Genomic DNA, 25811 nt, shown 5'->3' with positions numbered 1-25811 from the left:
ATGCAAGTTGTTGACAAGTTTTATACCAGAGTTATATTGTTTATGCCTGGCATCCTATTGGCAACATATACATGCATATTTTATCCTACAAAAAGAGGTCAACACTTTTATCCATTACTTTATCACCCATATTCAGTTCAAGGTTGTGAAAGTGGAGTTACACATGTGGTACCATTGCACATCTTGATGTGCACATCAATGTGCACAGTTGGACATGATTTACTTGTTTTTTGGTTTATTACTAAAATATTTTGTCCTGTTGTTTTATCATGAGATCTCAAGGTAGCAAGCAGATAAAACAATATCAGCAATTTAAAGAATTCCAGATTAAAATCAATTACTAACTGAAACAAGATTAAAACATATGCTAATATTCTTGATCTGCTACTAAGTTATGGCTGTATAAATACTGCACTACACCGTTATAGCACTGTGCCTCCTGTGGCATTATGAGGTTTGTACTTGAACACGGCCTAAAAGCTCTCTGCCTGAGAATTGTAAATGCCATTCTGTCAACTGCAAATATCCTGCATATTGAAAAGAATAGGATTTTCCCATTCATTGAAAGGTGCGGGGAATGCCCAGATCAGGTATGGGATGCCTCCTGTCTGGGCACTGAGATGTGTGATAAAATCTGCCTATTAAAGTTTATACCCACTTCTAACACAGCAGGAAAGGGTGGTGCAATAATCTCCTATGTCTATGATTACAAACTGGTGATGGATTCATAACTCTAGAATCCAAATCCATAATTGCAGTACTGAATGCCAGCCATATTACATAACTCAAATAAGTTAAACAGCTTATGGTTATGCATTCTGCAATATACATCATGTATTGTGCTTTGATGTCCAATGCATATTTAGTTGTGCATCATCACATTTATATAATGAGGTTGTGTAGAGAAACTAAGGTATAACTGAGCATAAAGTTATATTACACCTCTTCAGTGCAGGACCTCAACAATGTATTAGGTTGTTTGTTTTTTTAAATAGCAATAGTCATTCACTGGATTTAACATCAGCTTCTTTTCAACCTATATATTAAACAGAGGTGGTCAGCTGTTCTCACACTGAGGGGTGCAAAGAGTATTGCAAGGACATCTGGGGGTTGTACAAACCTACACACATATGGCAGGAATGCACACTCATTACACATTCTAAATACCTCTGCAGAACAATGTGTGATTGATACTGAATGGATGGCTTTAGCCTCCCATCATTGCAGATATTGAGTATTGTCACTAGAATGGGTATGAGATTAAAGATGAATCTAAGTAATTCATCTGCAAATCTTTGAAGTGGGTAGAAGGTTTTGCCCTCCCCTCCACATCCAAGTGAATTTGTGCCTGATATAAGCAGCTGTATGATACAAATGAGTGACACAGCATACCCCTACACCACAGAGCCTTGTGAAAGTAGATCAGAGTGTGTCTAACAAGTTTCCTGGGTTTCCACTTGCCATTTTGTGCTTGGGGAAGGTAGGGTTTAAGATAAGAGGAAGGGTCCCTTCATGGAAAGATGTGAAATTCAAATATGACAGTGGATGCATCACATTATTATTATTATTATTATTATTATTATTATTAACCTTTATTTATGAAGCACTGTAAACTTACAATCTTTTTAATTAGACAGTTCCCTGCCCTCGGGCTTACAATCTAAAAAGACATGACATAGAAGGAGAAGGGAGTGGTGGAGGGAAAGGGTAAGAGGTCCAGCAGTTCCTCTCTACCTCCAAGGCCTGGATCAAGGCAGATGGACTGGAGGGAGGGCTTGGCTTCATAATGGATGGTTAATCTTCTTCCAGGGAAAATACATAATCTCAAGTAGGATAATACATATACAGTACATAGCAATACAGGAAATGGTTTGATAAACAGGCACCAAAAGAACATCAAATAGTAAGTGACAATTATGCAATGCCTGGGAAGGCTTCTCTGAACAGGATGGTTTTCAACTCCGTTTTGAAGCTGGTTAAAGAAGTGATGGCTCTTGCTTGTGGGGGAAGAAGGTTCCAGGAGTGAGGGGCAGCGAGTGAAAAGGGGCGAATCCAGGATGGGGCAGAGGAAATCCTGGGCTGAGACAGCAGACCTTGACTACTAGAATGGAGGGCCCGAGTGGGAAGGTGAGGAGAAAGAAGGTCTGATAAGTAAGCAGGGGCCAGTCCATGGAGGGCTTTAAATGTCGACAGCAGGAGCTTGTACTGAATGCAGAAAGGGAGGGGGAGCCAGTGAAGGGATGCCAACACAGGAGAGATGTGGTCAGAGCAGTGGGTGGAAGTGATAATGCGTGCAGCTGAAGGCTGGACAGAGATTAAAGGACGGAGGTGAGAAAGAGGAACCCAGCCAGGAGGACGTTACAGTAATCAAGTCGTGAGATCACTAGGGCATGGACCAGGATCTTGGCAGTGGAGGCGGAGAGATATGGTCAGATTTTGGCAATATTGTACAAAAAGAATCTACAAGCCTTGGCTGTGGTCTGGATCTGAGGAATACACGACAGAGAAGAATCAAAGATAAAACCAAGACTGCGGGCTTGCTGGACTGGTTGAATAGAAATGTTGTCACTTCTTGTACCGTGTATCATTGGTGCAGGGATTCTGTAGGAATTCAGCAACACCCTGACATTTAGGCAGACACAATAGGGAGCTTATTGCTCAGCATTTTAAACTAGCTTCAGCCTCCAAAGCTGGAGCTGGGACGTGGGATGGATTATCGCACACTAAACCATTGCCTAACTGCTGACCACCATCAACCCAAGTCCCAGCCGGGTCTGAGCCATGCTCTCCCAGCAATTTTTAGAAGTTGGAAAGCTTTCCAACTTCTAAAAAGTGCTGGCGGAGCACTGCTGGGACCCAAGCTAACGCACCCGGCAATTCAATAGTGATTTAGTGTGTGATAATCCCTATCTCTATCCCATGTCCTGGCTCCAGGCCAGGAGTCTGAAGCTGGATTAAAATGCTGAGCAGTAAGTTCCTAAGTGTCTGGTGCTACATAAAATAATGCAGTTTGCCACTGCTTTAACTGACAAGGCTCAATGCTATAGAATCCTGGGATTTGTAGTTTGTTAGACCTCTCAGAAAGAGAAGCTAACTACCTCACAAAATTACAAATCTCATAATTCCATGGCAGTTAAAACTGTGTCAAACTGAATTATTTTTGATGAGCAGGTGCAGCAGTTTTTGTGCATGTGGCCTACAGACCACATTTTGCCCACACCTGTGGAGGGAGGACTGTTAAAACAACAAAATTTGAGAAACTTTTGGACTGATTCCCCCCAAGTTATTAATCTCATTCTTAACATGCCATGTCCCTTGGCTGGAAAAGTGCAATTAATGATTTCCTAAAGCATCAGAAAGACAAAAAGAGTAGTTTGTTTGTGAGTAGAAGGAACTGTTATTCAAAGAATCAATGTGCAAGTTGCAACTCCCAACATATTTTTACATGCACTTGACAAAGTAGATGTTTTCACAAGCTCCTTACAAATGGAAACATGTCATAAGAATGCAATGTGAAAGGGCTCTAGGCCTTGAGTTTCAGTGCCAGCCCTGGTACCTGGGAATCCTAATTGCATCACCAGTTACATCATAGACTATTTTCAGTGCATGTGTATCAACAGAGCTTTGAAAATCCAACACCAAATACACTGGTGTTGCATTCATGTTTTTAGTCAGGAGAAAAAAAAATGTTGCATGTCTAAAAACATGATGGGGGAATGGCACAGAAAGTGCTATGTAACTGTTTGGTAACAGTGGTAATAAATGAGTTTAGCCAGTTCCACAGAAAAAGGACTTATAGGGATGCAATCACTGAAAAAGATATCTGATAATCCATTAACAAAGAACAGGATTTGAGAAATTTCACTGTGTAATGAGAACATGCTGAAATATTTCAGAATGACCTATCATTATCTTCTATTTGCTGCTGTCCATCGTAGGAAATAGTAAGAGGCTTAAACAACCTGGCTGAGGTGGTAAAAGCATTAATGCCCCTTGCATGTCTTTTCCAAAGGTCACTTTTCTTTTTTTGTCAAATGAATGTTAATCATAAATCCCAAAAGCTAAAGTAGTAGAAAATACAATTCTACCAATTTTAATCTTCATTTCTCATTCTTCCTTTTAATCATTTGCTTCATTGACCACTTACTTGCTTAATTTCACTGAATTATTATACTGCATCATAGAATATTGTACTTTCCTCTGTGTGCTTGGAAAGGTGCCTCATTAGAGGACTTTAATAACTTTAAAATAGACTTTGGCTGTGGCGAAGAAACCCTATAAAAATGTTCTACAACATTTGCTACAGATAGGAAAGTGAACCTCTGCTTATTTAAGTAATTGAAATGTTAAAATACTTGAACAAAGAAAAATACTTTTTTCCCCATGAACACGCATTTGTAAGGTCAGGTGGGGGGGGGGGAATTCAAATAACACACGCACACAGAGACACCACTTCTGAACCATACATTCAAGATGTTTACAGGAAAAAGCAGTTTTATTCAGGCAGGCATTTAATGCATAATTATAGGATGGCTTTTTTTAATATGGGTTGTTTGCTATATGGGGTGGGCATCGTGGTTTTATTGTTGTTTTAATGTTTGTCCTTTTATATTGTTTTTATGTGATGTTTTATTGTACTACGTTTTCAAAGAGTTTTTATTTGTGAGCTTCCTTGGGTCCCTTTCTGGGAGGAAGGTGGCACAGAAATTAAATAAATAAATGGAATAGAATCCATGTTATTGTTACAATAATAATGATGATGCCTCAATGTAAAACCTTTTACACTATTTAAAACTGTTGTTTTGCTGCCTGTATTCCCTACCCTCACATCTTTCGATAGAAAGTGAGATATAAGTATTTTAGGCCCTTTCTAGAAGGAGCTTTTAGTACGTACTGTGTACGTACTAGGATTGCCTGGGAGCGTCTCTTTCAGACAACCCTGACCCTAGTATGTACACAGTACGTACAAAATGGCGGCACCCATTCTACATGGGCACCACCATTAGGATGTCACGACCGTGCCGCAGCCTTTACACGGCTGCACCAGCGTCACAAAAGAGAAAGGGGCTGACGGCCCCTTTCTCCTTTCCCCGCCGCTGTTGGGGTGTCCTTGCGACTTGAAGCCCCAAGGACACCCCTTTCCAGGCTGTGGAAAGCGGCCTTTTGCCGCTTCCCGTGGCCTGGAAAAGCGACAGATCGGGGCCTCAGAGCTGCCGTTGTGGCAGCTGAGGCCCCGATCCGTCGGGGAAAGAGGCAGGTACAGGCTGCCCCAAAGGGGTGGTCTGTAACGCGCCTTAATTGGCCAGAATCTTTTAGGGGACATATGTCTTTGGTGGTGTCTACCTGGAGGAAAAGAAATGTTCTTGCCTCATTCCCAGACTGACCTGTTTAAATGAGGCATGGGGCCAAAATGGGCAAAACACAAAACCAATCCATGCTCTAGAGTGATTTTCAAGAGTATTTTCTTTGGATCGAGGCAGAAACTCCAGAGAATCCCCTGGATATGTGGACTGCTGCCAGAATCAGCCCATTATGGGTGCTGGTTTTGCAGACAGCTCATCCTCCCCATGAATCTGGAAGCCCCAAGAGTAAGGTAAATTTTCCCATCAAGGGTGTACAAGGGCCTATGTATTTATTTATTTATTTAGAGTATTTATCCTCCACATTTCAGCCACAAAAGCTCTCAGAGTGTTTTACAGATTGCTAATTTGACGGTTTCCTGCTCTTAGTCTGCAATCTAAAGTTTACAATCTAAAAAGGCATGACAGAAAAGAGAGAATAGCAGTAGGGAAGGGGATCTCATCCAGCAGATATGGCCGATTCTTCTCGCCCTAAGGCCATGATGGTGGCAGTTGGAATGGAAGGAGGGTCCTCCATCCACTTCTGGCCCTAGCAAGTGGATTTATAGCTGCAAGAATTAGAATTGGGTAGTTCTGTAATCTCCATATCCATATAATAGCTGCTGTTATGTTATTACATGGGGGCACCGGCAAAGTGATCATTGTGCTTTGGGACTGGTGCATGACAGGACTGATGCACAATGGGACCAGTGTGTATCAGGACACTGGCTAGGAAGTACCAATGCACATAGGGACACTCTTGCTGGTGCCCCATTATGCACCTTTACAAATCCCTATCAGGGTTTCTTAGCACCTCTGCTATGTAGCTAAGTAGATTTAAAATACAACACCTGGATAGAGAATTCAGTCCATACATACTAAATAAAATAATTATGGGCTTCAAATGTACACTCAAAGATTTTTAATTATTTCAAAAGATTGAACAACAGCACTCTGGAAATGAGAAATTATGCATTTTAATTTTTGTAGCAACCAGTAAGTGTGCTATTTATTTGGGAAATATATTAATCATATAATGAGAAAAATGCCCCATTATTAGTCTGCAGCAATAATAAAAGAAACAAAATTGTCTTGATCTAAATCTATCCATCCTGCTAAAATAAAAACTATGCAACTGTGCTGGGAGGGTGGAGGTGGTTAATTTTAGTTGATGAAAGGTTCAGCCATAGTAAATATCATAGTCTTTAAGAAACCGGAACTCTCTGTGGTTGTTGAACATTAAAAAGTTGTACTGTGGTGCTGGGATAACACACTTGCAAAACACTTAACTGACATCAGCACTGTTGGTAAAGAATCTGGAATGTTTTCCTGGCTTAATTTCTCTCTTCCTTTTTCCTTTCTTCCTGAGTCTGCTGGAATCTGAATTCATGCTGCTGCCTACACAGATGCTGAAACACTGTAGAAGCAAGCACCATTAACTACAGGACAACTTAGGCAATCCTATTCATGGTTCAGCAGTACCCATGTGTGGCTGAGCAGCTATTACAGTAGGACATGTATTTGTTATTTCCTTTTTTGTTAGCTGCCATCAGTTGGGCTTTGAACTGCAATGGCCTTATGAATGAGAGACCTCCAAGTCACCGTTTTATCAACCACCTTGCACAGATCCTGTCAACTCAAGGCAGAGGCTTTGTTGAGTGAGTCATTTCTAATGTAGTTTTCCTCCTTTCCTACTACTTTCTACCTTAGCAAGCATTATTGCCATTTATAATGAATCATGTCTCTTCATTATATATCCAAAGCACAACAGTCTCAGTTTAGTAATCTTGGCTTCTAGGGAGAGTTCAGGCTTAATTTGCATTTGGATCCATTTATTTGTCTTTTAGGCAGATCATCGTATCTGCAGAACTCTCCTCCAGCACATTTAAAATGACTTGATTCTCTTCCTATCAGCTTTTACAGCCATATACAGAATTTGAAAATATGGTGGTGTAATTCTGATTACAATAGTCAGTGGTATACCTTTACACTTGAGGATTTTACCTGCTTCATTGCTGCCCTTCCAAATCTTTGTCTACTGATTTCTTGACTACAGTTTGTATTCTTATTTATAACTTAGCCAGATATTAGACATTGTGCCTGAAAGATGAAAAATGGTTAACATGCATCAGAGTCTTATGAAAATTTATTCAGAAATATGTCACACAGTATTAAATAGCACTTGCCCCCTTATAGGTATGTTTAGGATAGAAGGAAACCCAAAGAAGGTAAAGGAGGAGCATGTTGTAAATACTGTTTTATTATTATGTAAAATATTTGTTTATTTTATGTCAATATAAATATCTGCATTTATTTCAATACAAAAATTACTTTGGATATGAACATGTATATAGACTATATAGGCTTGTTATTTTACAAAAAAGAGTGACAGTATAATTTTATTTGACAATTATTTGACAGTTTATATATCAGTACTCTCTGATCATTCAATATGATCAGATTTGTTTACATTTGTTTAATGTATGCAGATGAAATAGGGTGGCAGCCTTGAGCCCAAATCCAATAGTTAATCCCCAATTTACAGAAGACCCATTGAATCAATGGAACTTATATATCTATTGACACCAAATTTCCATTAATTCATTTGGTCTATTCCCTCAGAGTTCTTCAACAGGTTGCAGGTCTCCCTGTCTGTACAAAAGTGTAAGCCTTCTACATCTTCTCAGAAGATGAACACCCTAAAAGACAGGAGACTTGCTGCAGATGGCTCAACATGTTCTCTAAAGACTAGTCTACAAATAATAATATTATGCGAATTGCCATGGATTTCACACATTTGCATCAATCATTAATTGAAGCCTTTTTCTGTGGAGTTTTCCACACATACACACCAAAATGCTTGAACCCTTGCAAATCATGTGTGGCTGGATCACATTCTGTTCAACTGGAATGAGGAGTATTTTAAGCATGCAGACTAGCCATAAATCTTTTGCCTACAAGCTATGAAAGGAGGAAGGGATTATACAGACATAGAAGCCAAATATTTCTTGATTGATCTGTGCCTAGATTTGGGAGAGCTCATGATCTAGTCTCCAAATGACATCCATTACTATAATAAACTTCCAGCAAATATTAATCTACATTGTACTTTTCTGTGTAAAGTGGCTAAATGAGTCAAGGTGAGTAGAAATGTGGAAAATATACTCTTACCTAAGAACCCTACCTAAGAACCATGAGTTGTTAAACACCATTCTGTGCTCTGTTCAATATGCACTACTGTTGAACATATCTAGTCACTGATGAGAGCTTTTAATTTTCACTGTTCAAACTAAAAAGTTTTTTAAAAGTCAATGCTATTGAAATTTCAATTCTAAACATGTAATTTCTCATGTAGGAAATGGGTGATTAATCTTGCCTGGTACTGGTCAAAATGTCCCTATCCTCAGCAATGGGGAGGAGCATGAAAAGACCTGCCATTGTATTTTTAAATGGTATAAGATGGCTTCAATATCTGAAACATAATTTTCAAAATTAATTATTTTGAGCTTGACAGACACTCTTTACTTTAACCCCTTAACACAAAAACAGAGTGGAAATAGCTAGAGTCAAAACTTATCCCCAAAGAGTAAGACTCCATGAATTGCTGGGCAAGTGACCTTAGATATAAAAGAGTTTTTACTTCATGTCAATGAACTTGTGCATGTGCAGATATTCAATCCAGGAGGGAGTTCTTTGGTACAGGCTTCTACAAGCTTGCCTCCATGTATAGATCATGCTAAATCAACCAAGATGCATGATTCTGGATATGTAGAGCTTTATGGACAAAAGATACAAAAATTAATGTTTTCTCATGTTTTGGTTCAGTTCAACTACTCACAAGCTTATATTCTGCATGGATGCTTATTTGTTGCTCTGCAAATACCATTCACAATGTTTGAAGGGAAAAAAGGAAGAAGAAAAAGGTACTATTATAAATAATGTATTCTGTTACTAAATATGCAGCATATTTCAGTCAACATGACTCTAATTTTGCTAACTGCAATCAAATGCAATTTTCATTTATGCAATATATCTCATAATGATATCCAATTAGTGCATTCGTTTTATGCTCACAGTGTTAATTTTATGGAGAGTTAAAGAGAACAAGGAACTCTACTGTGTTCTATCTGAGGTTTCCTCTACTAAAATTAACAGGACAAGATTTTCAAGACAAACTATGGATATCCCCCAACAGCAGACAAAGCAGGACATGAGAAAGAAGACCCCACTCATACAGGGAAAAACTGATGATACTGTATATACAACAAACAAACAAACCTTTGTACCATTAACTGGAATTAATTTGGAAAATCAGGACCACATGAACACAATGGTATGTTTCTCTTTTTCCATTTCCTTTAAAGAACAGAAGAAAAAATACTAATGAAAATTATTTTAGCAGCAGGATATTTTGGTCTATTGACTTCTACCCTCCTTTTGGCCTCAGGGTCATATTTTCTTTTTGTGACTCTTTTAGCATAGCTAATAAGTGTAATTTAGTTTTATCTAATTCTCTTGTTTTGTGTGAGAATGGTAACTAAAATGTTGTTTGAGGTCTAATTGACAATGGCTAATGAAAGCATAATTTTCTTTTCCTATTTTTAAAAGAGTCTTTTTTTATCACATCCACAGCTTTTTCCCCTAATTGACCAAATTCAATTAGATTTTGATCATTGCCAGTTTATTAAGCCTTCCTACTGTTAAATTAAGAACATATTCCTCTAAGATACCAATATCCAACCAAGCTTCCACTTCAACAGATGTGCTTTCAAGTAAGACCAACAGCTCATCAGATCGGGGAAAACAGCTAGCTCATTCATGATGTGTGAATAAACTCACAGTGCCATCCAGTTGGCGTTAAAAGTGATAATCCAGCTCATCTGAAAGTTATATAAGTAAATTGTACTGCAACTGGAGCATAGCTATAAGTGTTTAATTTGTCACAAGAGTACTCCATATTGTTTAACTTAACAGTTCTTGAAATCTCTTCAGCAGCAACATACACAGCAAAGCATGCTGGCATTTCTTTGACATCCCTTCTAACAGCAGCTGAGGAAAGGAAGAATGTATGTATGACTCCAAGACTGAGGGAGAGTTTGGCCCGTTGATACTGTTGGATTTTGGTTCCCATCATCCAAACCCAGGCTGGACAATAGTGAGGCATAAGGGAAGTAACAGTTCAATAGGGCTACATCCATCCAGTCCCAGCTTTACCTTGCATAATGTCTCTCGTCTGTGTGATAATGGTACATTTTCAGTTAGCACAGGTGTGTGTGTGTGTATCACTCCATAGTGTATTTGTATGACTCCACAGAGTTGCACAAAACTCCTTCCACATTTTGGATGCCCCATTGCCCATTTCATAGGTGGGTTATAGACCGCCGCTTTGAGGCGGTCTGCCGCCACCGCCGTTTGCTCTGTAAGGGAGCCGTCGCAGCCACACCGCGTGGCTCCCTTGCAGAGCAAAAAAGAAGCTCCAAAATGGAGCTTCTTTCTGCGGCGCCCTAATGATGTCGCGAGGCGCCGCTGGCGCACTCGCGATGTCACAGGCGCCGCGACACGTTCGGACGCACAGTGTCTGATATGTAAAGATGGCGCCGGCCGTGTGGAACGGCCGGCACCATATTGTACGGACAGAGTCCGTATTAGAGCCAGGGGCGTCTAGAAGAGACGACCCTTTTTTAAAATGGGACGTCCTGTGGACGTCCCAAGTGCCAGTCTGTAACCGGCCATAGTTTTAATCATGTGGTGTAGTATAGTGTCTCTGGAAGCATAAATTCAGTTGTTCTGTTTGGCAGTCGGAAATCATAACATTCCCTCTCCCCCCCCCCCAAAAAAAAATAATCTAAACGTTAGAAATAATGTTATATTTATTTATTAATTTAAAATATTTATAAATAGCTTTTCTGCAAATAAATAAATAAATAAATAATCGCTCTGAGAGCCCTTAGGGCTAAAGGATGGGGTATAAATATCGTAAATAATAATAATAATAATAAAATCATGATGTAAAGAACACAACAGAAAGGGAGACTAAGGCAGGGTACAGACCGCCTATAAAGGGTGGTCTGCTGATGCCTTGTTTTGCCACACGAGGAAGCCGCAGCAGACAAACCACGGCTTCCTAGCGTAGCAAAAAAAACCCGCAAAAAGCAGGTTTTCTGCGGCACCCTTGTGATGCGCCAATGGCGCACTTGCACCATCACAAGGGGGTGCGACGTGCGGATGCTAAGCGTCTGTCACATCAAAATGGCAGCGCCCGTGTGTACAGGGCACCACCATTTTGTCACCCTCGTCACGTCCTAGGAGTGAGGCATGTATGGGCGGTGCACCCTCCGCCAACCCCTATCACATGACGAGGGCGCACTATAGGCCCGTCTAGATCGGGCCTCCATTTTAAAAGTCAAAGGTATAACAAAACTAACACAATTTCAACTGTCTCTTGGAGGCAGAGTAAAATGGGGCCAGCCTGACTTCCCTTTGGAATGAGTCCCACAACAGAGAAAGCCCTGTCTCATGCACTCACTAACCTTCAGATGATGGGAAATGTCACCATGACCTCTGTTGAATATCTCATATAGAAGGAGGCAGTCTTTACAATATCTTATCCTCAATCATTTAGAACTTTATAGATCTAAGACAACAGAGTGAACTGAATTCAGGAATGAAAAAGAAGCAAGTTTGTCTCCTATCCCTTCTTCACACAACAGGAAAAGATTCTATGGCTAATTATTTGTTATTATTTCTGCCTTCAAATAACTTCAGACTTATGGAAACTCTAAGGTGATTCTATCACACAATTTTCACAGCAACATTTGTTCAAACGGCCTATGCCACTGCTGCCCTCTGAGGCTCAGTGAGTTTGTACAGTGGAACAAGAATTTGAACCTTAGTCTCCTAGAATGAGGCCCAGTTCAGACTGGCCTAAAAGGCCAGCCTGGGGGTAGAGTGAGAGCGTACTATAAATTAATCAGAAATGCATCTTGCTATATTGGGAAATTATATGACCAAGTGAGTTGCATGCCTGCTCAATTTGCTGTCCAGTTGAACCATTTGAAGACCTCAACTCTCTCTTTCCATGTTTGTTTTGTTTCTCACATTTTGTTATCCAGTCTGGTTTATCCTTTCAATAGATAACTTCTTTAGACAGAGAAGTCTTAAAGCAGGACACATTGATTCTGATATATAAAAGGCCTTATTATTCACTTCTGAAGAGCTTCTGATCTAAACACTTTTGGTATGACTGGGAATATACACCCTATCACATTATTCTAAGAACAGAAAGACAAACAAAAGGATTACTGTTTCTGCAACTGATTTGAAATGGAACTTAGATCATTCTTAGAGGAGGAGAGATCTGAATAAATGTTGTCTAACCATGAAGTTGTAAACATTCATTTATGTGATCAGCTCTTTCATGCTGAAAAATTTACACCACTGGTATTTATTTCTTCCTATAAAGAGGGTTTTATTGCCCTAACACACTGCACTTCTGTGCATCACAGATAATAAATAATCAACAACTTTCCCTTGAGAGATGGTTCATCCACTACCCTGAATTTCAAATGATTCATATTGCACCCACAAATTATCACAGTTGTCTTACAGCTCTGAGATAAACAAAACAACAAATAAACATGAAACTGAACTGCAGCAACTAGGCTTGGAAGACGATGCTCTGTGACATATGACTTAAGCTGTCCCTTGCAGTGGGAGACCTGTAGCATTAAAGCATGGAGAAGGAGAGAAAAACTAAGAACAAATTATGACAATATGCTGTCCATAGCCATATCTAACTTCCATGACTGATGTTTAAACAGATGCACACAGCAAGCACTGTACATATAAGACAGGACTGGGTAAGTTCTGCCACACAGGTTTCCTTGTTACTGTTGTTAAATGTGTGTTTCCTTAGTTTATATCCTATTTGCCTTGATAACAATAAACTCAAAGTGGCCTATAACATAAAAATTCATATACAAACACATGAAATTCAAATCAAAGTTAGTAAACACATTTTATGTCATCACTGGTAAACATATTGAGCCTCTGCTTAATTTAGAATGAGTCTTTTCAAACTGGACTAATATGCTGTCTTCTATCTTGTCAGTATGTTTACCGAACAGCCAAGGGCTGTTTCAAAATACTCACAACATAGTAATACAAGCAATGACACACACACACACACACACATATAAAATGTTAATATAGTGCACTAAGTACAATATACCACAATACAATATAGATACGTATGAATAGCCTAAACGTGCACAGCTTATATACAACTATACAAATCTAAATAAAAATATACAATATGTATTGAAAAATATACAAATAAACAGTTAAGAATAAAAATGTTAAAACAATCAAACAGTAATGTGTAAGATAATTACCATGGGAAGTAAAACACAATTAAAATGGGAAGTAGAAATAATATTAAACAGCTGTCATCATATGTCAAATCTCTTCAACACCCTTACAGTTAACACCAATCATCCCCACATATCTAGATCTCGACAGTGATGCTTTATGAAGGAACCTAGCTGTGGCAATAGAATTGAATCTTATCCACTCGTATGCTATTCTGATGTGAGTATTCCAGAATATTGTTCATTTAATATAGGGATCAAGGTATTGATCCCTTTCCTGTTGGTACAAATTACATCCAAACAAAATGTGTGCTAGATCCTCAATTTCATGGTCACCACAAATACAAGATCGTTCATTATAAGGGATACCCTGGAATGTCCCATGTTTTACCATGGTATCAAGTTGGTCAAACCTAGCTTGGGTGAATACCTCTCCGAGGTGTTTTGGGATCTGTATTTTTAGATAAGTTGGCATTTTAAAGGACTGTTTGTATCGGCCCAGCCATTTTAAATGCCTACCCTGCTGAGGGTGCCTATATCTTCTTGGGCCGCAATATCCAAGATTTTCTGTCTTGCACCTTTTCTTGCTTGATCTTTCACTCTGCAGGCTATGGGGACACCACAGCTCTTTATAAAGTTTATCAGTTATATAGACCATGAAGATTGCAGATGAGAGTGCAACTGTTCTAATAGGCATAATCTAGGGAGTCTGTCTGGTTCCATTTCATTTATTTTGCAGCAACAATTAAACACTGATTTTAGCTTGTGAGTGGTTAGAGTAAATTTCTAATTTGGCTCTAACAGCAGCTGCTGAGGTCCTTTTATCTACTTGCTTCAGCAGCACATATACTAAAATTGAAATGATACAGAGAAGATTAGCATGGTGTCTTCTAGATGATGTGTTGCTGTGTGCTTTAAAGTAATTTCTGACTTATAGTGACCCAGGTTGCACTCAAGTGACTCAGTGGAGAGAAGAGGAGACAAAATATTGTCCTTCCTTGTAAACCAGTGGTTCTCAAACTTTGGCCCTCCAGGTATTTTAGGACTTCAGCTCCCATCCCGAATTCCTGACAGTTCACCAAGCTGGCTGAAGCTTCTGGGAGTTGAAGTCTAAAACACTTGGAGGACCAAAGTTTGAGAACCGCTGCTGTAGATTGAAGCAAAAGCAAACTGCTGGTTTAAAACTGTTAAATGTTGGAGTGTATGGAATGTAGGCATACACATTCACACTGGGGTTTTTTTATGTTTGAAATCAAATAGACACAGCATGAAGGTTTCTAAGGAGATTATCACACAGAGGAGCAAAGTAGATTGTTACCATCCTTAACCCTTGGTATTCGTGCGATTGGAGGGAGGGGAAGATTATCACATCCCCGTGCACTTATCCCATTTTTCTCCCATTTGTAAAGAATAAAGGACCAAATTATGTGCTATTAACAGAAGTTTCCATTAATACCAAATGATGGTTCCATTACTCTTTATGGATGGGAGAAGAACAGGATAAGTGTGTGGCGGTGTGATAATCTTCTCCCCTGATTGCATTAATAGTAATAGGGAGAGTAATCCACTTTGCTCCCATCTAATAATCTCCTAAGTATCTTTTCTGCTTCAACATTCCAGTTGCTTGGGCCAACACCCACTCATGGGAAGAACATTCAGTATGCAAAATTATGCATTGCCTGCTACCAGCTGCTTATTGTAAGTGGCCATTCTACACCAAATGTGGTATGTATGCTCTCCAGATGATGTTAGACTGCAACTTCCAGCAGCTCTGGCCAGCATAGCCAAGGGTGAGGCATGCTGAGTGTCACAGTCCAAAACATTTAGAAGGCTACACAATCTCCATTCTGTTATACATGCAGAGACCCTTGCAAATCACCCACATGACTGCACATAGTTACAGGGAGAATGTAAGATTCTTTCAGGTCAGGGAGTATCTATTCAGGATGTTATGATGTCATTTGCATCACCATATTTTTTAGAGTAATTTATCAAGGTCAGTGGGTCTACTCAGTAAATTTTGATCATCATTTCAAAGGACTAAAGTAGAGCCAACTCCCTTACAAAGCAGTACTTCTCAAATAGTGGGGCGCGCCCCCCAGGGGGGGTGCGAGGCTCCGTAAAGGGGGCTCGTTTGACCAATTTTATAGACAAATGATACTATTTACAGTCACGCGGGGTGCGCAAAATGTTTTCTTCTTCCTAGGGGGGACATGACAGAAAATAATTGAGAAGCACTCCTTACAAAGAAAGATGTAGTGCCTCCTAACTTAGGAAAAATAGAAGATACCAGCCACAAATGCTGGCGAAACGTCAGGAATAAACTCTTCTAGAACATGGCCACATAGCCCGAAAAACCCACAAAAAACTAACTAAATAAATAAATACCTATCACAGGGGTTTCTTGGCATGGGTGCCTTTTCCTTCCTCTAAGTCTGAAAGAGTGTGACTTGCCCCACTGTGGTGAGGATTCAAATCCTGGTCTCCAGAGTCACACTTCAATGTTAAAACAACTACACTACACTGACTTTTTTTCCCCTGATTTAAAACCAAGACAAAACAGACCTATTGCAACAAGGCAGTATGTCTATGGAACAGGGTCAAATCATCTCTGGGCAGAACTGAAACCATCTGCATGTATGCCTCATCCACAAAAGTAAGAATCAGTTCTCTCTCTCCTCCTTCTGAACTTGCTGAAAGTAATCAAAGGGCTAGGCCAGATCGACTATACAAGAGTGGTTCCAGATGCAGTTTTTATAGTACTATTATCCTGTCTTATGCACTGAATTTTACAGAGACCTCAGATGACATTGTCCTCCATTTGTAACCTTTCCTTCTTTCTCCCCACTTCTTTGGTCCTTTTTTCTTTACCTGAGAAATAATTGAATCATTTAATTTGTTGTTCTTTTTTCTTTTTGTGTCATCAAGACAACTTTGACATGTGACTCTATGAACCTCCATGAAACCTAATTACCAACAGTTCTTCCCAGGTCTTACAAACTCAGGGCTGTGAAATCCTTTATTAAATCAATCCATCTGCAATGTGGTCTTCCTCTACTGCCTTCCATTTTACAAAGCATTATCTTTGTTTCCAGTGGGTTGTAATTGGCAGGATGAAGCACCATCATCTGAAAATGCTCTAAGAGGTATTATACCAGATCAGTTCTGGCAACAACTCCTCAGTGATTCTGATCTTCCTTGGCCAACACCTTTGAGTGTTCTTTTAGAGTGGTTGAAAACCACAGTTTGAGGGAGAGGGTTATATTTTTGTACTATAACTCCCTGAATGCTGTTTCCTGTGTGCAAAATGATGTCTTAGGCATGGAAAAAATGAACAGAATAAGCCCTGAACTACAAATTCTCTTCACAAATTGCACAATTATTGAAGACTTTCTTGCAGTGGGAAGCAAATTGCTAAAATTACTCATTGATACATTTGAGAGTGAAATTAGGAAATAATTTTATCCTTATGTCAGGCTGCTGTTTTGTGTGTGTGTATGTGTGAGTGAGAGAGGGGGGAAGAGAGAGAGAGATCTTCCTAGGTAATCTTGATACTATGACAGAGCCCTCTTTTTTCTTTTTTTATGAGTCCTGCCTTATACTATAAACAGTAGTTGCCCAATAAATAAATTAATAAATAGCAGACTGTTCTTAGCAATACTGGGAGCAAGGGGAACAATACAAGTGATATCTATCCGTCTGTCTGTCTGTCTCATACCATGGTACACACACACTATTACTGAATGCCTGTGGATAATGGAAGGGAAAAGGTTTTTCACTCATGACACAGGGTGCATCTACACTGTAGAAATAATACAGTTTGACACCACTTTAGCAGAGACAATGCACACATGCAGATCATCCTCTGGGACCCCTCTACCAAGAGAGGACTTTCTTGTCAGCCAAGAACCCCTTAAAATTACACCAGGTATCTCCCCTGTAATATAGCACTTACAGGAGGCGACTTGAACCTGCTATTTCAACCTGGAAGTTGTTTTCCCATAATAATTTGATGTTTACAGCCATTGATGAAATATGAAAAGAGGACCCCATAGGCAGAAGACCTGAAGGAGGGCTTTCATTTCTTTTCATATTTCATATGCATTATCTAACAAGCAATTACATGTTTTGTGTGTGAAAGAGTTTTACACATGAAACATTTTGAGTTTTGCATATATATTATCTAAGAACCAAATAATGAAATCTTAATATCTTCATTCTGATGATGTCTCATATGTAGTTTAGCACTGAGGGACACCATTTTACTATCTCACTGTATATAATAGAACTTGAGCATCCACAGATTTTGGTATCCATGGGGGTCCTGGAGCCAAACCTCAGCCCACTATATTACATAAGTTGCCTAGATTGTGTCCTTTGTCCAGGGATGGCCATGTCATTAAGGAACATAAGGCAACCATCTTAGGTGGCAAATGTATGGTGCAAGTAGCAGCAGTCCGTTGGATGATTCTCTTGATACTCCCTTTTACATCTCAACTGCATCCCAGAGCTGTGTGTTCCTTTGCATAAGGGGCCTGCTGCCCACCAGTGTGACGGGGAAAATATTCCATCACCCGTATGTTAGTATGTCTGAACTGGCAACCCAATTAGTTTGTACACATGAAATGGGCTACTATCTTGTTTTCATCCTCAGGCAGCAAAGCATCTGGGGCTAGCAATCCTTGATGTATAATCCACAGGTGCTTTAAGATAGAGCCCTGCACATTCTTGGAGTAGATTCACAAGACATTGTACAGAATATGAGATTCCCTACTACTTCCAAGTGGTGCAACATTCTCCTGCCACTATTGCTTATACCCAGACATGAAGGTCTACCTGTTCTACTAACATATTATTTCTTACTAGTGGGATGCAGCACGTACTTACCTATCCACAAAACTGGAGATTCATTTCTTATTTCATGAACTTACTAAGGTCATGACAACTCCATATTTTGCATTTTAACCTTTTCTCTATCCTTGCTATAAACTATTTTAAATAGAAGAGGGCTTTCATTTTCCTTTGATATGTATGTTTTCTTGCAAATCTACTTCTTGCTTCCCTCCCCCACCCCCACCTCTTTGTAGCCAAGTAAGGATTCATTTTGCTTTTATCTAAATTAGGTTTTAGAGAAAAAGCATGATATGAAAATATCAGAGCCTTTGGTCTTTCTACAAACCTAGTTAGGATTCTCTTGCTTCAGTTTTATTTCCCGTAATGTACTGTGAAGCTACAGAACCACCTGAAGTCATAAAAAGCAGCTTAAAAGAGGATAAGACAACCGCGCTGGCATCTCAGGGTATGTAGTTCTCCATTTTGTTTTAATGAAGTCCCACACAAAGCATATTCCTTCTTTCCCCCCTGCCCCTTTGTCAAGTTCATATAAAACTCTCAAGTTCATATAAAACTGAAATAATTGCTAAGTCCAGAATGGGAATGAATGCCCTGTTTGATTTCTATTTTATTTTTCCTCTTGATGGTTCAAATTTACATAACATATATACTAATCAGTTAGAGAGAAACACACAAGGATACTTTTTTCTTGAAAGTGTAAAACTTAATAACCATGGCAGTTCTCATTTAACTCAAAAAGTTATTTCTTTCTTCAAAGTATTAGAGTTTGGGGTGTTCTGATGATTTGACATAAGGTTGTACAGCCACATATATAGCTTTATCACAAAGAAACATTACTAACTTTGAGCAAATGGGACATACTGAAAGACCTGGAACATGGTGTGTTCTGCTTCCCCTTTTCTGCCAGGCTGCTGCCACACTACAAAAATAAAGTGGTTTGACACCACTTTAACTTCCAGACCTCAGTGCTATGGAATTTCTGGGATTGTAGTTTGGTGGAGCACCAAAGCTCTCTGACAGAGAAGGCTAAATATCTCACAAAACTACAAATCCCAGAATTCCATAGCATTGAGCCATGGCAGTTAAAGCGGTGTTAAACTGCTTTATTTCTGCAGTGTACACACAACGTTCATCAGCCATACCTCATTCTAGTTCCCTGATGCCTCATTTCATTTCCCCACATGGCTGCTAATCCCCTGCAGACCTCAATGGGATGTTGGGGTCCTCCTCATCTTTGGGTTTTCCAGGATTGCTGCTATGGGTTTGGCTTCATTTAGTTACAAATGAAAAACGTTCAGCTCTGAGGACCTCATCTTAAGAAGAATATAGACAAGTTGAGAAGGTTCAGAGAAGGGCAAAAATAATGAGAAGAGGTATGGAGGACAAAACACATGAGGAAAGATTGAAGAAGCTGAAGTTGTTATGCATGGAGAAGACTGAAGGATGATATGAGTACACTCTTTCTACTTGAAGGGCTGACCCAGACATTAGGACAAGTTCTAATGGTTTTAGGTTACACAAAGAGATTTTTTTTATTGAAGCTTATGAAGAACTTCTTGATGGTAAGAGCTTTTTGGCAATGGAACCAATTGTCTGGATGGTGACAGAGTCTCTTCGTCTGGACTCTTCAAAAAGAGGCTGGACAGCTACCTGTTGGGGATGCGCTAGCTGGAGATCCTGCACTGAGTGGAGGGTTGTACTCAATGACTTATGGGATCCCTTCCAACTCTAGGATTCTATGAATTTATAATTCTAAATGCAATAGAAATCTCAGACTGAACAAATGGAGCAGGTTTCAGAGATTACATTCCACTCCTCCATAATTGGGGCCCTTTCTTACTTCACGGTTATAACACCAAGATTCAACTTTAATTGTGGTTCCGTCTTGTGGAAACCCAGGATTTGCAGTTGAGTTTCAAATTCTCAGCCAGGGAGCTCCTCTGATGCTCTGACCAAACTACAAACCCCAGAATTTCATAGGATGCAGCCATGAAAATAACTGCAGAATCAAAGTGCTATAACTGTGTAGTGGGAAAGGTCCAAGGAATCTTGTGTATTTATTCGGCCTTTAGTTGGAAATCCAAGAAGGTGTTTCTAGAGAAGGTTACAGTGGTTAAATATACAAATTGTCTTGTGATGTGTAATACACAAATGTTACAGCCACAGCTTTCCATATGTATGGAAAATGAAATAACTTAAGGCACAGTGTGAAAGTTTCTGAAAGAACCAACTAACCTATTGAAATATGTATGTTTGACAGAGAAAAAGGATCGTGGGTTTTCAAAAATGTTAAACATCTGTGTAGACACACCAGTTGAAGCCTTTTGGAAAGGCATAATGGTGCTGACTATAACAAATATCAAGCCAGCAATAAAGTAGCTGTGATTTTTTTCTTTGACCATGACAGTTTTAACATGTGAGCTGGCTTTCAGTATATAAATATGATTAGAGTCTAACACAAAACTCACTGGGCTGGATCCACATCCTCTGCAGAGGAGAGGTGGAAGTCAATAAAAATTGACTAGGGATGTAGAATGTTTGCAAATTTTCTTATACCTAACAAGGAATGATTTTTGGAAACACTAGAAGAGACATAAACTGGAGAGCACCCAATGGAATCCACAAGGAAAAAAAGTGAGGCATGTCTCTAAATGCTGTGGGGATGGCTGCTTTTATTTTGGAAAAAGTTCATGATGTTTCAGCCTCTATATATTTCAATGACCTTCTTCACAGACTACATAAAAGCATAAAATAAATATAAAATTATAAGAGCAATGTAGTATGCAAGCAACATACAAAGACTAGAATATGTAATATTCTAATATGTAATATTATATATTACATCTATACATTATTATAAAAGTATGTGTTGTCCTTTTAATTTTTTTCTAAAATAAAAACAGCCATCCACTGAACACTTGGAGATGTGTCTCTCTTTTTTCTTTTTCTTTTTCCTCTTTTCCTGGAAACATCAAGGCACTCTATTACAAAAATGATAAACTGCTGTGAGATTTATTTATTTATTGCAAAAATTATTATTATTATTATTATTATTAACCTTTATTTATGAAGCGCTGTAAATTTACACAGCACTGTACATGCAATCTTTTTAGTTAGACGGATCCCTGCCCTTGGGCTTACAATCTAAAAAGACATGACACAGAAGGAGAAGGGAGTGGTGGAGGGAAAGGGTAAGAGGTCCAGCAGTTCCTCTCTACCTCCGAGGCCTGGACCAAGGCAGATGGACTGGAGGGAGGGGGAGGCTTCATAATGGATGGTTAATCATTTTCCAGGGAAAATACATACTCTCAAGTAGGATAATGCATATACAGTACATAGCAATACAGGAAATGGTTTAATAAACAGGCACTAAAAAAACATCAAATAGTAAGCGACAATTATGCAATGGTAAGCAACAATTATGCAATGCCTGGGAAGGCTTCTCTGAACAGGATGGTTTTCAACTCCGTTTTGAAGCTGGTTAAAGAAGTGATGGCTCTTGCTTGTGGGGGAAGAAGGTTCCAGGAGTGAGGGGCAGCAAGTGAAAAGGGGTGAATCCAGGATGGGGCAGAGGAAATCCTGGGCTGAGACAGCAGACCTTGACTACCAGAATGGAGGGCCCGAGTGGGAAGGTAAGGAGAAAGAAGGTCTGATAAGTAAGGAGGGGCCAGTCCATCGAGGGCTTTAAATGTCGACAGCAGGAGCTTATACTGAATGCGGAAAGGGAGGGGGAGCCAGTGAAGGGATGCCAACACAGGAGAGATGTGGTCAGAGCGGTGGGTGGAAGTGATAATGCGTGCAGCTGAATGCTGAACAGAGATTAAAGGACGGAGGTGAGAAAGAGGAAGCCCAACCAGGAGGACGTTACAGTAATCAAGTCGTGAGATCACTAGGGCATGGACCAGGACCTTGGCAGTAGAGGCGGAGAGATATGGTCGGATTTTGGCAATATTGTACAAAAAGAATCTACAAGCCTTGGCTGTGGTCTGGATCTGAGGGATACACGACAGAGAAGAATCAAAGATGAAACCAAGACTGCGGGCTTGCTGGACTGGTTGAATAGAAATGTTGTCCACAGAGACAGAAAAGGAGAGTTGAAGGGTGGGCTTAGGAGGAAAGACAAGAAGCTCTGTCTTGGACATGTTGAGCTTCAAACGCCGATGGCGCATCCACTGCGAGACAGCTGTGAGGCAAGACGAAACTTGCTGTTCAAGCCTTGGAGAAAGGTTAGGGGCGGAAAGATACGGCTGGGTGTCATCGGCATACAGATGGTAGGAAAAGCCAAAAGAGTTAATGAGTTTTCCTAAGGACAGTGTGTAGAGAGAAAACAGAAGGGAACTCAGAACAGAGCCCTAGGGAACTCCAACAGATAAGGGAACAGGAGAAGAAGTCTGACTGCCAGCAACCACTGCAAAAGATCTGCCAGACAAGTAAGATCTAAACCAGTCAAGAACAGAGTCTGAGAACCCAAGGTGAGAAAGTATATTAACTAGAAGAGAGTAGAAATAATTTGTGCAAGACCACACAACATCTTTGTGTAGAAAGCAGTGCATTTTGTGAAAAATATACTGTTTTCATTGTATATTGCACAAGGTTTTTTGTACAAATGAATTTTGCATTCAAAAGTCCTGAACTATGAACGTCATCAAAAAAGTGTAAAACGAATAAAGAAAAAAAAACTTTAATAATTTTAGCCACTGCAGACAAAATCTGAAATTATCCATTTTTACATGCACGAATGAAATGAGCAAAGGTTAAGATTCCTAAAACTGATCAGTTTTCTGCTCAAAAGTGCAGTGAAACCCTCCTTTTGGTGGACCACTCATCATGCCCCATATTATTCAATGGCTGTGTGTGGATGCATATGTTGCCACCATTTAATAATATGGAGCATAAATGTCTACATTTTTCATTATGTGCAGGGGGAAGGTGTCACCAAACCTCTGTGGGTCCACTGTATGCCTAGTTCATGTGGATTCTATACAGCTGTAGGTTCAAGCGTCTGTTACTACCAAACAAATCCAAACATACAAAGGCATCAAAAACCACATTCATACCATGTATAGCCAAAAAGACAAACAAATGAGTCCTAGAACAGATAAAGTCTGAAATCTCACTAGAAGCCAAGAAGATGTAAGTAGAGGCTGCCAGACTTTGGCCCCATCATGAAAAAATCACTGGAAAAGACAATAATGCTAAGAAAGGTGGAGGGATGTAGAAAGAAAGAAAGGCTGCATGCTAGATGGAGGTCAAAAGTATGAATTTGCAGGATCTCAGCAGAACAGTGGAGGATAGAGAGTTTTGGAGGCATCTCATCTAAAGGGTCACCATTAGTTGGGATCTACTTGATGGTGATTAACAACAACAACAAATGGTGAATGGGGTGAGAGGCATAAGTGTCTCATGAATGACTGGCAAGATGAAGTTGGCCCAATGTGACTCTGACAGAACTGAACAGTTCTCAGTCATTTCTGTGAGAAATTCAAGTTTCAGTTTGTCAGAGTTAACCAGTCAGTGTTGTTGTTGCTGCTGTGTGCCTCCATGTCATTTTTTATTTGTGCCATCACAGGGCTTTCTTGGCAAGTCTCTTCAGAGGGGGGTTCCATTGTCATCCTCTGAGGCTAAGAAAGTGTGACTTTCCCAAGGTCACCCAGTGGGTTTCATAGCCAAGCAGGGAATCAAATGCTGATCTTCAGAGTTGTTGTCCAATGCTCAAACCACTACACCATGCTGGCTCTGAGTTGTCTTGGCATCTATAAAATAGTATATGGCATGAAACTTCCTAGTCTGGTTTTCAAAGGTTTTGAAATATCTAATTCTTGAAGATTAGGTCTCCAAACTGCTAACTTGCAAACAAATATGCCTATGAAGGGGGCGGCACAGATGAGAAGAAAGGGAAAGCCAGAGGCTGTCACTTTCTTCTCCGGATCATTGCCGTAGCAACCGCATGGCTGCAGCAACGATCTGGCTCAAAAAGAAGCTCCGAAATGGAGCTCCTTTTTGCAGCATCATAAGGGCTGTGATGCTTCCAGCTAGAGCCGTTTGGGTGCTCTGGCTCCCTTACTTCACGAGGCTGCAGCCCGTGTGGATGGGGCCACAGCCTTATGATGCAAAAGCACTGATATTAGGGCTCAGTAAATGTGGATGCTGAGATACACCGAGCCCTTATATCGCCGCTGCCTCGCCGCTTCGTGCGGTATGTACCAGCCCCTTGTTTGCTGAATTGTCATCCCAAAACTCCTCATCTTCTTATTTGCTGTTATGTAGGAATCTAGACTATAGTTTGGAGAGTCCAGATCTAGGTCAATGCAACTGGCTGGCTGGAGTGCCATTTCCTTCCCTCCCATGCCAATTCTACACAGAAGATTGGGAGACCTTGGAGTTTATCGCACTGCGTTCTGAGACCGTTCTCATCACGTGATGAGAACGGAACGCATTTGAGTATACCGCACAGTATGTGTTCCAATCGGGTTCTCAGAACGCTTAAATGCGTTCCAAATGTGTTCCAGGAGGGTACAGATATGACTGTGTTCCCAGAGAGCTGGAACGGGATGAGAACGTTCCAACAGAGGTGTGTGCGGTATTCTTATGTGTTCTCAAATCCGTTCTCGCATTCCTCCGTCTCCTGATTGGCTGAAAGAATGACAGGCAGGGAGGGAGGCAGGCAGGCGAGCGACTGCAGTGAGGGAAGCTGTGTGTGTGTGAGGGGGGAAAGAAGGAGGGAGGGAAGGGAGGAAAGTTGGGACAAGTGAGAGAAGAGGAAAGAAGGGAAAGAGAGAGAAAGAGAGAGGGAAACAGGGGGGCCAGAGCAGAGATCAAGAGGGAGAGGGTCTGGCTGCTTCTGCGGGGGGCCTCTAGTGTCATGTCCAGCGGGGCTCCTGTGCTGGCAGCCTGCAGGAGGCAAGGATGGCAGGAATGCCCAGGACCTTCTCCTCCTTCCCTCCAGGAAGGAACCCACAAAAGCTCCTCTGTTTGGAGCAACACACAAAAGCAAGCAAACAACTCCCAGAATTCCATAGCAAAGAGCCAGACAAGAATTAAAGCGGGGAGGGAAGCTCACAGGCCCCACCTGGAATATTGTGTCCAGTTCTGGGCACCACAATTCAAAAAGGAGCGTGTCCAAAGGAGGGCGACTAAAATGGTGAAAGGTCTGGAAACCATGCCCTACAAGGAACGACTTAAGGAGCTAGGGATGTTTAGCCTGGAGAAGAGAAGATTAAGAGGTGATATGATAGCCCTGTTTAAATAT

General features: G+C 40.3%; 1 protein-coding gene and 1 pseudogene across 1 annotated transcript in view; one reads left to right on the top strand and one right to left on the bottom strand.

Moving 5' to 3' along the window:
- Positions 1–25811, bottom strand: part of DPP10 (dipeptidyl peptidase like 10) — an 817369-nt gene that overhangs the window by 663863 nt on the left and 127695 nt on the right. The gene's annotated exons all lie outside the window — the stretch shown is intronic.
- Positions 14538–14637, top strand: LOC149313921 (U6 spliceosomal RNA; annotated as a pseudogene).

This window comes from Sceloporus occidentalis, unplaced genomic scaffold (genome assembly GCF_023333645.1).
Source record: "Sceloporus occidentalis isolate IW3139 unplaced genomic scaffold, rSceOcc1.0.p SCAF_4, whole genome shotgun sequence".
NCBI lineage: Eukaryota > Metazoa > Chordata > Lepidosauria > Squamata > Phrynosomatidae > Sceloporus > Sceloporus occidentalis.
Note: the sequence above shows the minus strand (reverse complement) of the source record. Positions and strands in the feature narration are given on the sequence as shown.